The 17,750-nt window shown below is 39.7% G+C and overlaps 1 protein-coding gene across 1 annotated transcript in view; it reads left to right on the top strand.

The window, feature by feature from the left end:
* The window catches only part of LOC128666088 (vomeronasal type-2 receptor 26-like), a 99,134-nt gene that overhangs the window by 20,648 nt on the left and 60,736 nt on the right, over positions 1 to 17,750 (top strand). The gene's annotated exons all lie outside the window — the stretch shown is intronic.

Genomic DNA, 17,750 nt, shown 5'->3' on the forward strand with positions numbered 1-17,750 from the left:
GGAAAGTTACCTTTACTGTAATGGGAGCCAATGTTGATTTTAAGATTGACACAGGAGCTGATATCACTGTAATGTCTTTTGCTGAATTTATGAAACTGCCTCGACAGCCCCAGCTGGCGAAGGTTACTACAAATGTTCATAGTCCTGGTGGCCGCATTGATTGTGTGGGGAAATTTCTTGCCAGCTGTGAGTACAAACAAAGGAAGTTCACCATGTGGGTGCATGTGATCCGAGGTCAGTGTGTTAACAGTTTATTGAGCAGAAAAGCAGCCTGTGACTTGGGCCTCGTGGCCAGAGTGAATGAGATCTCTGAAGATATGTTTGGCGAGTTGGGCCTACTGAGCTGCAAACCTGTCCGTATAGCACTTAAAAGTGATGCAGTCCCGTACAGTATTTCTACTCCTCGTAGAATTCCGTTCCCGCTCATGCCTCAAGTGGAGAAAGAGCTCATGCGCATGAAGTCTATGGGGGTTATTGAAGAGGTTGTTGAAGCAACTGATTGGTGTGCCCCCATTGTTCCAGTTGCAAAGAAAAACGGAAAGGTGCGCATCTGTGTGGACCTGAAAAGGTTGAATGAGGCAGTGAAGAGGGAGAGATTTGTGCTGCCGACACTGGAAGATATAGCCCCGAAGTTGGCTGGGGCGAAGTTCTTTTCCACATTAGACGCTTCTAGCGGCTTTTGGCAGATCCCCCTGGATCCAAAGTGCCGCAAACTGACTACCTTTATCACTCCGGTAGGTCGGTTCTGTTTCTGCAGACTTCCCTTTGGGATATCCTCCGCTCCTGAGATCTTTCAGAGGGAAATGAGTTCTCTCCTGAGTGGCCACGTGGGCACAGCAGTCGTCATGGACGACATTCTAGTGTATGGGTCTACAGTGGAGGAGCATGATCAGCGTTTGAGTTGTGTGCTGCAGGCTATCAAAGAGTCTGGGCTGAAGCTGAATAAAGAAAAATGTCATTTTAGGAAAACTGAATTATGCTACTTTGGGCATATCATCAACGGGGATGGCATCAAGCCGGACCCCGAGAAAATTCGGGCTATCGAACAGATGAAAAGCCCTTCTGATGTACATGAGCTGAGACAGATATTGGGCCTAGTAAATTACGTGGGCAAGTTTCTTCCAGATTTATCTACAGTTTTGCACCCTATCACAGAGTTGCTTAAGAAAGATGTTGCCTGGGTCTGGGGACCCTCACAAGAAAAAGCGTTCCTGCATGCTAAGTCCCTGCTGGGGTCTGCCCCAGTGCTGGGGTTCTACGACCCTTCAAAAAAGACTGTGGTTAGTGCTGATGCAAGCAGTTATGGGTTGGGGGCTGCACTCCTGCAGCTGAATGACAACAAACTACAGCCCATCGCCTACTGTTCCCGCACACTGACGGCTGCGGAGTCAAAATACGCTCAAATTGAGAAAGAGTGCCTGGCTGCAGTTTGGGCCTGTGAGCGCTTTCAGCGTTATCTAGTGGGTTTGGAGAAATTTAGTCTGGAAACTGACCACAAACCGCTAGTCCCTCTTATCAATTCTTATGACATCGACAAAACACCCTTGAGATGCCAGAGACTTTTAATGAGACTACTCAGGTTCAATGTTCAGGCAGTGCATGTGCCGGGGAAGCAGCTGGTTGTGGCAGATACACTGTCCAGGCTCCCGCTGGCTGCTGCTGAAGAATCCTCCACAGAGTCGGATGTAAAAGTGTATGTTGATTCAGTTCTGGCCTCTAAGTCCATTTCTTCAAGGAAACTGGAAGAGATAAAGAAAGAGACATATTTGGACACAGATCTGCAAGAAGTTATAAAGTACATAAGAGATGGCTGGCCCGAGAGCCGGGCAGCCTGGATGTCTTTAAATGCTTACCAGCCAGAGAGGTCACAGCTCACGGAGCTGGAGGGGTTGGTACTGTTCCAAGACCGTATTGTAATTCCTGTCAGCATGAGGAAGGAGATGTTAAACAGGATTCATGATGGCCACTTAGGCATTACAAAGTGCAGAGAAAGAGCAGCTACAGCTGTGTGGTGGCCTGGGATCAGCTCCGACATTGCAAATCACGTGTCTAAATGTGCCTTTTGCCGGGAACGCCGGCCTACTCAGAGAAGGGAGCCCTTAATGTCTACTCCGCTGCCTGCGGGGCCGTGGCAGAAAATAGCTGCTGATTTGTGTGAACTGCACGGGAAAAAGTTTCTTGTTGTTATCGACTACTATTCCAGGTATTTGGAAATAGCACCCCTGAATGATATCACAAGTCAGGCCGTTATCATTCGCCTGAAGAGCTTGTTCGCCCGCTGGGGCATTCCAATGGAGCTGGTGAGTGATAATGGCATGCAGTTCGCTTCTACAGAGTTCAGTGCTTTCAGCAGGGAATATGATTTTGTACATTCCACGTCAAGTCCACATTATCCGCAGGCCAACGGAATGGCTGAAAGGGCAGTTCAAACAACAAAATTCATCCTAAAGCAATCTGAACCGTACCTAGCCCTCTTGTCATACAGGGCGACGCCCATTCAAGCCACCGGGTTTAGCCCGGCACAGCTGATGCTAGGACGCCAGATTCGCACCACTTTACCCTCAGTGGGTGTCTTCAAGCCGCCTGGCCCTGTTCCTCGGGACGAAGTCCTTAGGAGGGATGAAGAGGCCAAAAAGGGTTATCGTTTCTTCTACGACAGGAGACATTCTGTCAGGCCTTTACAGGAACTGAAAGCGGGCCAAAGTGTCAGAATTAAACTGGATGATGAGAAGAAATGGAAGACGCCTGCTATGGTAGTGGGCCGCTCTCCAGAACCAAGGTCTTACACAGTCCTTACAGAGGGAGGGACGGTTACACGCCGTAACCGAAGACATCTTCAGCCTGTACCTGAGAGTCTGGAACCGGATACCTCAGTACCACCGCCGGTGGGATCTCCTGTTCTAAGAGAGGTGCCTTCCCCTCAGCAAGATCATAGCGGGGATATATCTTTGCCTCCAGCAGACTCTTGTTCACCATCCTCTGTATCAGAGGACAGTTCATGCAAAGTTACATCAAGCGGAAGAGTGGTGAGGCTTCCGGCCCGATACAGGGACTGACTTTAGCTAGAACAGTGACCGGAAGTATGGGCAGAATAATCCCATGGTCACTGTGGACTAGGGTAGTCTACCCCGATGTCCAAGTCAGGATGTAATTTATTTGTTCATGTTTTCTAATCCATCTGTTCTTATAATGTTCTAAAACAAAATGTTGTTGTATACCCTGTTGGTGTACCTTGTTATTTAATATATGCGAATGTATGCTTTGCCTTTGAAAAAGGGGAAGATGTGATGATAGCAGGATGTGATGTCACTAGCTGGTGGGCGGGGCTGAGGTCTGTGTCTGTGTCGCAGTTAGTTTAGTACAATCAACCTGTCTGGATGTGTATTGCTATGCTCTGTAATAAAATAGAGTTGTACCATCATTGCTGTGTCCTGCATATGTCCTGCATCTCATGACACTTACTACTAATGTGCATTGGGTGATAGGCACTTCCTAAAAATGGTCATTTTCTGACAGGTTGGATGAGCATTTGAACTTATACAACAATGAGGAGTAGTACTGACACTGCACAGTTTGGTTCAATTTAAATATGAAAAGCTTTTGTTTCACATTTATTTCAGGAAAATACAAAATACCAGCATGTTTATAGCCTGATTTTAAATGAATTACAGATAATTTAAGTACAATGGAGCCGAATTATAAAGGGCCGAATGTTTCCTTCAGGCTCGCCGGAAACAACAGTTAAGTAGCAGCGGTTTTAAGACTGCTGCTCCTTAACTGATTCGCCGCCTCTGAGTGGCGGACAGCAATCAACCTGATCAGATATGATCAGGTTGATTGACACCCCTTCTAGCGACCAATTAGCTACAAATCTGCAGGGGGCAGCATTGCACAAGCAGTGCACAAGCAATGTCAGGCAGACATGATCACTGCAGCGTATCAAGTCAGTCCAACAAATGGTAAATCGTACATAGCTTCAAAAGAAAAAAATGGAAACTCCATTATTGATTTGGGGCCTGATGACCAAAAACTTGCGGTGATGAAGATGCATTTGTATAAGGTGTAACTAGTAGGTTTCTAGTTTTCTGGTAACTTCACAATGACAATCATGGTTCCCTTTCAACTCTGGTAAGTTTTCACTCGAGAAATACTAACACTCTAGCAGGAAAACTACTTTAAACTTGCAATACAAGAGCACAGATGCTCATGATATACTCATAGTAACACGTTTACGGCGCAATCTTGCACAAAATACTGTTCCATTTGTAATCTAGGCATATAACGGTGCAGATATTGCACCTCGTGATGAGGAGAGAGTATACATTTTAATGAATTCTTCATTTTTTTTCAATAAGATATTTATTTCAGGAACACAGAATTTATATGCATTATATCATAATTTAAAGGCATTTAACATAATAATCCCCAGTGATCAGACAATGTATTGCTGCACAAAAACTTAAGTGTATCTATCTATGAGTACAACAAACTTAAATGGGGTATTTTTAGTTTATTTAAATATTGTATTAGTTCAGAATGATTTATCTAAAAAAGCAATTCTGCTTGCACTGGGATGTCATGATTTGTAACTAGGCTTAAATAGAAATTAAACTCATATCATAAATCATTAATTCACCACTGCACTGTAATATAAGGGCAAGATTACAAGTGGCCCACAAGCGATATCAGATTTTTTGCGCACGTCTGAAATATCACACTTATTACAAGTTGAAAGTGAAGAATATCGTGAGAGCACAATCGCATTTTGCACTCATAAGAATAGCGCAACTGAAATCCTTGCGTAACGGATAGTGAGTTAAAAAAAGTTGTTTAAAACACAACATAAATACATTTAAAATTGCAGTTACACTCAAATCAACACTATCTAAAAAAAATATTCTTAGAAATATTAAAAGAAAACAGTTATAATGGTAAAAAGGTATGTGGTATATGACAAGGTATTTGACTGCAAAGGGATATATTGCACATATACAGTACATGCATATGTGTATATATTTATATATATATATATATATATATATATATATATATATATATATACACACATGTGTGTGTGTTTACATATGTATTTAAGTATTTATGTGTTTTACTATATATTTACTGTACATATTTAACATTCCAATGTTCTTCACTTACAGGATAATGTAATTTTTATTGTAAATACATATTTCTATATTTATATGTATATACCTATACCTATATATCTATTTCCATAGATATATAGGTATAGGTTCCTATTTTACATTATCATATATATATTTATATATATATATATATATATATATATATATATATATAAAACATGGAAGGGAACTACACTCCAAGACCGGACCAGGTACACATCCTGTGACTCAGCAACATCCAGCCCTGGGTGCTAAATAGCACTCCAAAAAAGCTGTGATGTCACCAGAGCCACAGGCAGTTAACCCCAGTCCGGAATGGGTGCAAGAAACAAGGGGTTAACTGCCTGTGGCTCTGGTGACATCACAGCTTTTTTGGAGTGCTATTTAGCACCTAGGGCTGGATGTTGCTGAGTCACAGGATGTGTACCTGGTCCGGTCTTGGAGTGTAGTTCCCTTCCATGTTTTGTATTTTCTCTGGGTGATTACATCCACCTGTGCACCCCTTCTTTGTTCTCAGTCTGTTTGGCTTTGTGAGCTCGCATGATGGTGTGGCTGTGTTAGGGACTCAGGCAATGGAATGGACCTTGATGTGGTGCCTGAGCTTTCCCATTTGGCCAGATGCGGTGACTAACCTTTCCAGTTGTGATTTTATCTTAGCTGTGAGCTAGCTGGTGAGTGCTGGGTGTTTCTATGTGTTGTATTACTTTTTGTTTGTAATCCCCCTTGTTTCTTGCACCCATTCCGGACTGGGGTTAACTGCCTGTTGCTCTGGTGACATCACAGCTTTTTTGGAGTGCTATTTAGCAGCCAGGGCTGGGTGTTGCTGAGTCACAGGATGTGTACCTGGTCCGGTCTTGGAGTGCAGTTCCCTTCCATGTTTTGTATTTTCTCTGGGTGATTACATCCACCTGTGCACCCCTTCTTTGTTCTCAGTCTGTTTGGTTTTGTGAGCTTGCATGATGGTGTGGCTGTGTTAGGGACTCAGGCAATGGAAAGGACCTTGACGTGGTGCCTGAGCTTTCCCATTTGGCCAGATGCGGTGACTAACCTTTCCAGTTGTGATTTTATCTTAGCTGTGAGCTAGCTGGTGAGTGCTGGGTGTTTCTATCTGTTGTATTACTTTTTGTTTGTAATCCCCCTTGTTTCTTGCACCCATTCCAGACTGGGGTTAACTGCCTGTGGCTCTGGTGACATTACAGCTTTTTTGGAGTGCTATTTAGCACCCAGGGCTGGATGTTGCTTAGTCACAGGATGTGTACCTGGTCCGGTCTTGGAGTGCAGTTACCTTCCATGTTTTGTATTTTCTCTGGGTGATTACATCCACCTGTGCACCCCTTCTTTGCTCTCAGTCTTTTTGGCTTTGTGAGCTCGCATGATGGTGTGGCTCTGTTAGGGACTCAGGCAATGGAAAGGACCTTGATGTGGTGCCTGAGCTTTCCCATTTGGCCAGATGCGGTGACTAACTTTTCCAGTTGTGATTTTATCTTAGCTGTGAGCTAGCTGGTGAGTGCTGGGTGTTTATATGTGTTGTTTTACTTTTTGTTTGTAATCCCCCTTGTTTCTTGCACCCATTCCGGACTGGGGTTAACTGCCTGTGGCTCTGGTGACATCACATCTTTTTTGGAGTGCTATTTAGCAGCCTGGGCTGGATGTTGCTGAGTCACAGGATGTGTACCTGGTCCGGTTTTGGAGTGCAGTTCCCTTCCATGTTTTGTATTTTCTCTGGGTGATTACATTCACCTGTGCACCCCTTCTTTGTTCTCAGTCTGTTTGGCTTTGTGAGCTCGGATGATGGTGTGGCTGTGTTAGGGATTCAGGCAATGGAAAGGACCTTGACATGGTGCCTGAGCTTTCCCATTTGGCCAGATGTGGTGACTAACCTTTCCAGTTGTGATTTTATCTTAGCTGTGAGCTAGCTGGTGAGTGCTGGGTGTTTCTATGTGTTGTATTACTTTTTGTTTGTAATCCCCCTTGTTTCTTGCACCCATTCCGGACTGGGGTTAACTGCCTGTGGCTCTGGTGACATCACAGCTTTTTTGGAGTGCTATTTAGCACCCAGGGCTGGATGTTGCTGAGTCACAGGATGTGTACCTGGTCCGGTCTTGGAGTGCAGTTCCCTTCCATGTTTTGTATTTTCTCTGGGTGATTACATCCACCTGTGCACCCCTTCTTTTTTCTCAGTCTGTTTGGCTTTGTGAGCTCGCATGATAGTGTGGCTGTGTTAGGGACTCAGGCAATGGAAAGGACCTTGACGTGGTTCCTGAGCTTTCCCATTTGGCCAGATGCGGTGACTAACTTTTCCAGTTGTGATTTTATCTTAGCTGTGAGCTAGCTGGTGAGTGCTGGGTGTTTCTATGTGTTGTTTTACTTTTTGTTTGTAATCCCCCTTGTTTCTTGCACCCATTCCGGACTGGGGTTAACTGCCTGTGGCTCTGGTGACCTCACAGCTTTTTTGGAGTGCTATTTAGCAACCAGGGCTGGATGTTGCTGATTCACAGGATGTGTACCTGGTCCGGTCTTGGAGTGCAGTTCCCTTCCATGTTTTGTATTTTCTCTGGGTGATTACATCCACCTGTGCACCCCTTCTTTGTTCTCAGTCTGTTTGGCTTGGTGAGCTTGCATGATGGTGTGGCTGTGTTAGGGATTCAGGCAATGGAAAGGACCTTGACGTGGTGCCTGAGCTTTCCCATTTGGCCAGATGCAGTGACTAACCTTTCCAGTTGTGATTTTATCTTAGCTGTGAGCTAGCTGGTGAGTGCTGGGTGTTTCTATGTTTTATATATATATATATATATATATATATATATATATATAAATAAAGCAAGAAAGGCACTCTCCGTGTTAATCACCAAACTTTAATTTAGGTGAACGTTTTCGGTGTTGCCACCGTCCTCAGTAAAGTTTGGTGATTAACACGGAGAGTGCCTTTCTTGCTTTATTTCTATATCACATTATTTAAAGTGCACCCCGGAAGCTGTGTTGTAATAGTGAGTGTGGGATCCATTTGGAATACTATATATATATATATATATATATATATATATATATATATATATATATATATATATATATATATTCCAAGACAATAGAAGTAGTCTCAGCACTGCTTAATTAAAATAAATCCTTTATTGAGGTGAAGAGGGTAAAACACAGCAACATTTCGGGCCTACACAGGTAACTACTTCTTTTTAAAGGACCTGAAACCTTAATTAGTTAACTAATACATTGCCAAACTATGTCTATGCTTGTACAAAGATGCCATCTAGTGGTTAACATACATTTATATACATATTTGTTATACCTATTAGATTATATTTACAACAATTACTACATAGAACTTCATTGTATATGTTTATATTATTTTTTTTATTAAAAACAATCTAAGAAATATTAAAAAACATTACAAAAATAAATGTAAATCGGAATCTTTATATAAACCTACTGGGTGTAGAGTCCCTAATTTTTGAATCAACCAAATTTCTTTAATGTTTTTAAATCTTTAATAGATTGTTTTTAATAAAAATAAATAATATAAACGTATACAATGAAGTTGTGGGTAGTAATGGTAATAATTGTTGTAAATATAATCTAACAGGTCTAACAAATATGTATATAAATATATGCTATAACAGAAAGCAAGGTGGCACATGGTATGAAGGCTATACCTTTATTAAGAGTAACGTTTTAAGGCACCTACCCCTTTCTTAAGATAATCACTATTACAAACAACACACATTATATAGGCACACTAGTAAAACTGGTAACCAATCAGCAGGCGTGGGAGGGATTAGAAAGGTGACATCATCACATGCCATTTCATTGTGTACAACAATTAATTACATACAAAATATTTAACCGTTTACACCCAATTGCTGAATTGGAAACCTGATTAAAAACAAACGGCTAGATTTAGGCCTAGATTTGGAGTTTGGCGGTAAAAGGGCTGTTAACGATTCGCGGGCTTTTTTCTGGCCGCACCATAAAATTAACTCTGGTATCGAGAGTTCAAACAAATGCTGCGTTAGGCTCCAAAAAAGGAGCGTAGAGCATTTTTACCGCAAATGCAACTCTCGATACCAGAGTTGCTTACGGACGCGGCCAGCCTCAAAAACGTGCTCGTGCACGATTCCCCCATAGGAAACAATGGGACTGTTTGAGCTGAAAAAAAACCTAACACCTGTAAAAAAGCAGCGTTCAGCTCCTAACGCAGCCCCATTGTTTCCTATGGGGAAACACTTCCTACGTCTGCACCTAACACTCTAACATGTACCCCAAGTCTAAACACCCCTAACCTTACACTTATTAACCCCTAATCTGCCGCCCCCGCTATCGCTGACCCCTGCATATTTTTTTTAACCCCTAATCTGCCGCTCCGTAAACCGCCGCAACCTACGTTATCCCTATGTACCCCTAATCTGCTGCCCTAACATCGACGACCCCTATATTATATTTATTAACCCCTAATCTGCCCCCCTCAACGTCGCCGACACCTGCCTACACTTATTAACCCCTAATCTGCCGAGCGGACCTGAGCGCTACTATAATAAAGTTATTAACCCCTAATCCGCCTCACTAACCCTATCATAAATAGTATTAACCCCTAATCTGCCCCCCCTAACATCGCCGACACCTACCTTCAATTATTAACCCCTAATCTTCCGAGCGGAGCTCACCGCTATTCTAATAAATGTATTAACCCCTAACGCTAAGTCTAACCCTAACACTAACACCCCCATAACTTAAATATAATTTACATCTAACGAAATTAATTAACTCTTATTAAATAAATGATTCCTATTTAAAGCTAAATACTTACCTGTAAAATAAATCCTAATATAGCTACAATATAAATTATAATTACATTGTAGCTATTTTAGGATTAATATTTATTTTACAGGCAACTTTGTAATTATTTTAACCAGGTACAATAGCTATTAAATAGTTAAGAACTATTTAATAGTTACCTAGTTAAAATAATAACAAATTTACCTGTAAAATAAATCCTAACCTAAGATATAATTAAACCTAACACTACCCTATCAATAAAATAATTAAATAAACTACCTACAATTACCTACAATTAACCTAACACTACACTATCAATAAATTAATTAAACACAATTGCTACAAATAAATACAATTAAATAAACTAGCTAAAGTACAAAAAATAAAAAAGAACTAAGTTACAAAAAATAAAAAAATATTTACAAACATAAGAAAAATATTACAACAATTTTAAACTAATTACACCTACTCTAAGCCCCCTAATAAAATAACAAAGCCCCCCCAAATAAAAAATTCCCTACCCTATTCTAAATTAAAAAAGTTACAAGCTCTTTTACCTTACCAGCCCTGAACAGGGCCCTTTGCGGGGCATGCCCCAAGAATTTCAGCTCTTTTGCCTGTAAAAGAATAAATACAATACCCCCCCCCAACATTACAACCCACCACCCACATACCCCTAATCTAACCCAAACCCCCCTTAAATAAACCTAACACTAAGCCCCTGAAGATCTTCCTACCTTGTCTTCACCATACCAGGTTCACCGATCCGTCCTGGCTCCAACATCTTCATCCAACCCAAGCGGGGGTTGGCGATCCATCATCCGGTGCTGAAGAGGTCCAGAAGAGGCTCCAAAGTCTTCCTCCTATCCGGCAAGAAGAGGACATCCGGACCGGCAAACATCTTCTCCAAGCGGCATCTTCGATCTTCTTCCATCCGGTGCGGAGCGGGTCCATCTTGAAGCAGGCGACGCGGATCCATCCTCTTCTTCCGTTGTCTCCCGACTAATGACGGTTCCTTTAAGGGACGTCATCCAAGATGGCGTCCCTCGAATTCCGATTGGCTGATAGGATTCTATCAGCCAATCGGAATTAAGGTAGGAATTTTCTGATTGGCTGATGGAATCAGCCAATCAGAATCAAGTTCAATCCGATTGGCTGATCCAATCAGCCAATCAGATTGAGCTCGTATTCTATTGGCTGTTCCGATAAGCCAATCAGAAATATTTTTTTATTTTTTGTAACTTAGTTCTTTTTTATTTTTTGTACTTTAGCTAGTTTATTTAATTGTATTTATTTGTAGCAATTGTGTTTAATTAATTTATTGATAGTGTAGTGTTAGGTTAATTGTAGGTAATTGTAGGTAGTTTATTTAATTATTTTATTGATAGGGTAGTGTTAGGTTTAATTATATCTTAGGTTAGGATTTATTTTACAGGTAAATTTGTTATTATTTTAACTAGGTAACTATTAAATAGTTCTTAACTATTTAATAGCTATTGTACCTGGTTAAAATAATTACAAAGTTGCCTGTAAAATAAATATTAATCCTAAAATAGCTACAATGTAATTATAATTTATATTGTAGCTATATTAGGATTTATTTTACAGGTAAGTATTTAGCTTTAAATAGGAATCATTTATTTAATAAGAGTTAATTAATTTCGTTAGATGTAAATTATATTTAAGTTATGGGGGTGTTAGTGTTAGGATTAGACTTAGCGTTAGGGGTTAATACATTTATTAGAATAGCGGTGAGCTCCGCTCGGAAGATTAGGGGTTAATAATTGAAGGTAGGTGTCGGCGATGTTAGGGAGGGCAGATTAGGGGTTAATACTATTTATGATAGGGTTAGTGAGGCGGATTAGGGGTTAATAACTTTATTATAGTAGCGCTCAGGTCCGCTCAGCAGATTAGGGGTTAATAAGTGTAGGCAGGTGTCGGCGACGTTGAGGGGGGCAGATTAGGGGTTAATAAATATAATATAGGGGTCGGCGGTGTTAGGGGTAGCAGATTAGGGGTACATAGGGATAACGTAGGTGGCGGCGCTTTGCGGTCGGAAGATTAGGGGTTAATTGGGTTAATTATTTTAAGTAGCTGGCGGCGACGTTGTGGGGGGCAGGTTAGGGGTTAATAAATGTAATACAGGGGTCGGCGGGGTTAGGGGCAGCAGATTAGGGGTACATAAGTATAACGTAGGTGGCGGTCGGCAGATTAGGGGTTAAAATTTTTAATCGAGTGGCGGCGATGTGGGGGGGGCCTCGGTTTAGGGGTACATAGGTAGTTTATGGGTGTTAGTGTACTTTAGGGTACAGTAGTTAAGAGCTTTATGAACCGGCGTTAGCCAGAAAGCTCTTAACTCCTGCTATTTTCAGGCGGCTGGAATTTTGTCGTTAGAGCTCTAACGCTCACTTCAGAAACAACTCTAAATACTGGCGTTAGAAAGATCCCATTGAAAAGATAGGATACGCAAATGGCGTAGGGGGATCTGCGGTATGGAAAAGTCGCGGCTGAAAAGTGAGCGTTAGACCCTTTAATCACTGACTCCAAATACCAGAGGGCGGCCAAAACCAGCGTTAGGAGCCTCTAACGCTGGTTTTGACGGCTACCGCCGAACTCCAAATCTAGGCCTTAGAGTTTTGTCGGTAACGATCCGCGTATCTAACGCTGGCTTTTTGTCGTCCGCACCTTTTAAATACCGCTGGTATTTAGAGTTCACAGAAGGGCTGCGTTAGGCTCCAAAAAGGGAGCGTACAGGCATATTGACCGCCACTGCAACTCTCAATACCAGCGGTGCTTACGGACGCGGCCAGCTTCAAAAACGTGCTTGTGCACAATTCCCCCATAGAAAACAATGGGGCAGTTTGAGCTGAAAAAAAAAACCTAACACCTGCAAAAAAAGCAACGTTCACCGTCCCACACAATAAACTTATTCACAAACTATATCTCCTTGGTCTAGATTCAAAAATTGTGAACTGGGTGGAATGCTGGCTTAAGGACAGAAAACAAAGTGTCTTAGTAAATGGAGTTCATTCAGCAGAGGGGGCTGTTACTAGTGGTGTTCCTCAGGGGTCAGTTCTGGGGCCTGTTTTGTTTAACATATTTATCTGCGATATCAGCAAAGGGCTACAGGGGAAAGTATGTCTCTTTGCAGATGATACAAAAATTTGCAACAGAGTGGATGTTCCAGGGGGGGTAGACAAAATGAGAAGTGATATACAACAATTGGAGGATTGGACAAATGACTGGGGTCTAAAGTTTAACACAGCAAAGTGTAAAATAATGCATTTAGGGAAGAAAAATCCAAATGTTAATTACAGACTCAATGACACTTTACTGACTGTTACAGACGAGGAACAGGACTTGGGAATTATTATTTCAGATGATTTAAAACTTAGTAAACAATGTAGTAATGCAGCGAGTAAGGCTAGCAGAATGCTTGGATGTATTGGTAGAGGTATTTGCAGCAGAAATAGTAAGGTTCTTATGCCACTTTATAGATCATTAGTTAGGCCTCATCTTGAGTATTGTGTGCAGTTCTGGAGACCATATCTTCAGAAGGATATTAACAAACTTGAATCTGTGCAAAGGAGGGCTACCAAAATGGTACATGGTCTAAAAAATAAAACTTACCAGGATAGGCTCAATGACCTAAATATGTATAGCTTAGAGGAGAGAAGGGAAAGAGGTGATATGATAGCAACTTTCAAGTACATTAAAGGGTTTAGTAAAACTGAGGCTGTGGATATTTTACATAAAATGGAAAATTCAAGAACAAGGGGTCATGAGCTTAAGCTAAAGGGTAGTAGATTCAGAAGTAATTTGAGGAAGCACTTCTTTACAGAAAGAGTGATTGATTTATGGAATAAACTTCCTCAAGAGGTAGTAGCAACAAACACTGTGGGGGACTTTAAAAATGCATGGGACAAGCATAGGGCTATCCTACGAACTAGATAAGTTTATACTGTTAGGTAAGGTCGGGCAGACTTGCTGGGCCTATGGTTCTTATCTGCCGTCAATATCTATGTTTCTATGTTTCTAACGCAGCCCCATTGTTTCCTATGGGGAAACACTTCCTACGTCTGCACCTAACACCCTAACATGTACCCCGAGTCTAAACACCCCTAGCCTTACACTTATTGACCCCTAATCTGCCGCCCCCGCTATCGCGGACCCCTGCATTTATTTTTTAACCCCTAATCTGCCGCTCCATACACCGCAGCAACCTACGTTTTCCCTATGTACCCCTAATCTGCTGCCCCTAACACTGCCGACCCCTATATTATATTTATTAACCCCTAATCTGCGGCCCCCAACATCGCCTCCATCTACCTTCAATTATTAACCCCTAATCTGCCGACCGGACCTCACCGCTACTATAATAAATGTATTAACCCCTAATCCGCCTCACTCCCGCCTCAATAACCCTATAATAAATAGTATTAACCCCTAATCTGCCCTCCCTAACATCGCTGACACCTAACTTCAAGTATTAACCCCTAATCTGCCGACCGGAGCTCACCGCTACTCTAATAAATTTATTAACCCCTAAAGCTAAGTCTAACCTTAACCCTAAAACTCCCCTAAGTTAAATATAATTTAAATCTAACGAAATAAATTAACTCTTATTAAATAAATTATTCCTATTTAAAGCTAAATACTTACCTGTAAAATAAACCCTAATATAGCTACAATATAAATAATAATTATATTGTAGCTATTTTAGGATTAATATTTATTTTACAGGCAACTTTGTAATTATTTTAACCAGGTACAATAGCTATTAAATAGTTAATAACTATTTAATAGCTACCTAGTTAAAATAATTACAAAATTACCTGTAAAATAAATCCTAACCTAAGTTACAATTAAACCTAACACTACACTATCAATAAATTAATTAAATAAAATACCTACAATTATCTACAATGAAACCTAACACTACACTATCAATAAATAAATTAAATACAATACCTACAAATAAATACAATTAAATAAACTAACTAAAGTACAAAAAATAAAAAAGAACTAAGTTACAAAAAATAAAAAAATATTTACAAACATTTGAAAAATATTACAACAATTTTAAACTAATTACACCTACTCTAAGCCCCCTAATAAAATAACAAAGCCCCCCAAAATAAAAAAAATGCCCTACCCTATTCTAAAATTAAAATAGAAAAGCTCTTTTACCTTACCAGCCCTTAAAAGGGCCCTTTGCGGGGCATGCCCCAAAGAATTCAGCTCTTTTGCCTGTAAAAAAAACCCATACAATACCCCCCCAACATTACAACCCACCACCCACATACCCCTAATCTAACCCAAACCCCCCTTAAATAAACTTAACACTAAGCCCCTGAAGATCTCCCTAATTTGTCTTCACCTCACCGGGTTCACCGATCGGTCCAGAAGAGGGTCCAAAGTCTTGATCTAAGCCCAAGCGGGGGCTGAAGAGTGACGTCCATCCTCCAGCTGAAGTCTTGATTCAAGCGGCGGCTGAAGAAGTCCATCATTGGAATGAAGTCTTGATCCAAGTAATTTTAAACAATTTTCCAATTTACTTCCATTAAAAAAAATGTGTACAGTCTTTTATATTTACTATTTTTGAGTCACCAGATCCTACTGAGCATGTGCAAGAATTCACAGACTATACGTATATGCATTTGTGATTGACTGATTGCCATCACATGGTAGAAGGGGAGTGGAAATATACATAACTTTGAAATTTGTTATAAAAAAATCTACTACTCATTTAAAGTTCAGACTAAGTGCTATTGCATTGTCTTGTTATCTTGCATTGGTTGATTATGCAAATCTATTGTGTTGACTGGTCCTTTAAGGTTTCAGGTGCTTTAAAAGGAAATAGTTACCTGTGTATTACAGCATGAGTAGGGGCAATGTAGGCCCGAAACGTCGCTGCGTTTTACCCTCTTCACCTCAATATAGGATTTATTTTGATTAAGCAGTGCTGAGACTACTTCTATTTTCTTGGATTGGATAAACAATGGGGTTAGCAGTCTATGTGCACTTGAATAAGTAAGACTTTGTGGCAATACAGTGCTGTACCTCATCTTGTGTGCGTGTGTATATATATATATATATATATATATTTAATTGGGCATTGTTGAAATATTAAATATAAAATATTAATACAAATTATTAAAAATTATTATAAATAATGTAAAAAAATTCAAAATAAACCACAGGATATATATATAAACATCTGGTAGGTCTGTGAATAATAATAATGCCAAACAAAACAGCAACAAACCAGTATTTGCATAAAAATACATTTGACCTTTATTTTGATGCAAATCCTGATTTGTTGCTGTTTTGTTTGGCATTATATATATTTATACTTTTTACAGTATGTATAATAATTATTAATATTTTCTAATAATATTTTTTAATATTTAACACATATTAAAGTTATCAATTCTTCATGTGCGCTAACCTGACACTGCATTAGACCTAATTTGCAAACCCCAATGGACATTATGCATATTTATGCATATTTTACATTCCCATGTTCTTCACAAAGAAACCTTTGTATTATTTATTTATATATATACAGTATATATATATATATATATATATATATATGTATATATATATATGCATATATATATATATGTATATATATATATATATATATATATATATACTAGCTGTTGCTCGCGTGAATTTTGTGAATTGTAAAAAATAGAGAAAAAATACGACCACTCCCAGCGACATGTGCCCTCACGTGTGTGCCAGTTCGGGTTGCACACTCACCGACATGAACTTTTTGAGTTTTTGTTAATTCTCTGTGTTTCTTGTAATCTAAATACCAATTTAGTTTTTTGACATATAGATATCTTCATAAATAAGCCCGCCCTTTTGATGCCCTTAAGTAGATTTTTGGGAAATGGTAAAACACGTGTTTCTTTATTTTTCAAGGAGAAACTAAATACCAATTTTCACGTCTGTAACATCTTTGCTATTTCAGATATATGTATCCTCATATATCAGCCCCCCCCCCTCTTTTGACCCCCCTTAAGTGGATTTTGGGGAAATGATAAAACATGTGTTTCTTTATTTTTCAAGGAGAATCTAAATACAAAGTTTCCCGTCTGTAACATTGTTGGTTTTTGAGATATAGGTATCCTCATAAATCAGCCCCCCCCCTCTTTTGACCCACCTTAAGTCGATTTTGTGATATGATAAAACATGTGTTTCTTTATTTTTCAAGGAGAATCTAAATACCAATTTTCACGTCTGTAACATCGTTGGATTTTGAGATCTAGGTATCCTTATAAAAAAGTTCACCTCCCTTTTTCACCCCCTTAGGGACGTAATTTCCAATAATCCTTTAGTAGTGGGTGCCTATGTCATAAAAACAACGCAACTTCCAAATTTCACATTCCTAGGTTAAACGATTTGAGCTATATTCCACAAAACATTTATTACATCTTTGCACCCAGGCGGATGACCTTAGGAGGGCAATACTGTAGCTTGGACTTTGGATATGGATATATCTATATATATATATATATATATATATTTATATACATATATATATATATATATATATATATATATACAGTATATATATATATATATATATATATATAGAACCAGGTTTTGTAGTATGTGCACTCTCACCAACAAGCTCCAACTTATATACATATACATATATATACAATGTTAATGTAAAATAGATATCTCTAGAATTATTATTTTTGTATTGACAATAAAAATTACATTGTTCTGTATGTTAGGAACATTGGAATATAAAATATTCACAACTGCTTTCAGGTTAGTGTGCGAGCGATAGGTGTTAGT

Source organism: Bombina bombina, chromosome 1, assembly GCF_027579735.1.
Source record: "Bombina bombina isolate aBomBom1 chromosome 1, aBomBom1.pri, whole genome shotgun sequence".
Lineage (NCBI taxonomy): Eukaryota > Metazoa > Chordata > Amphibia > Anura > Bombinatoridae > Bombina > Bombina bombina.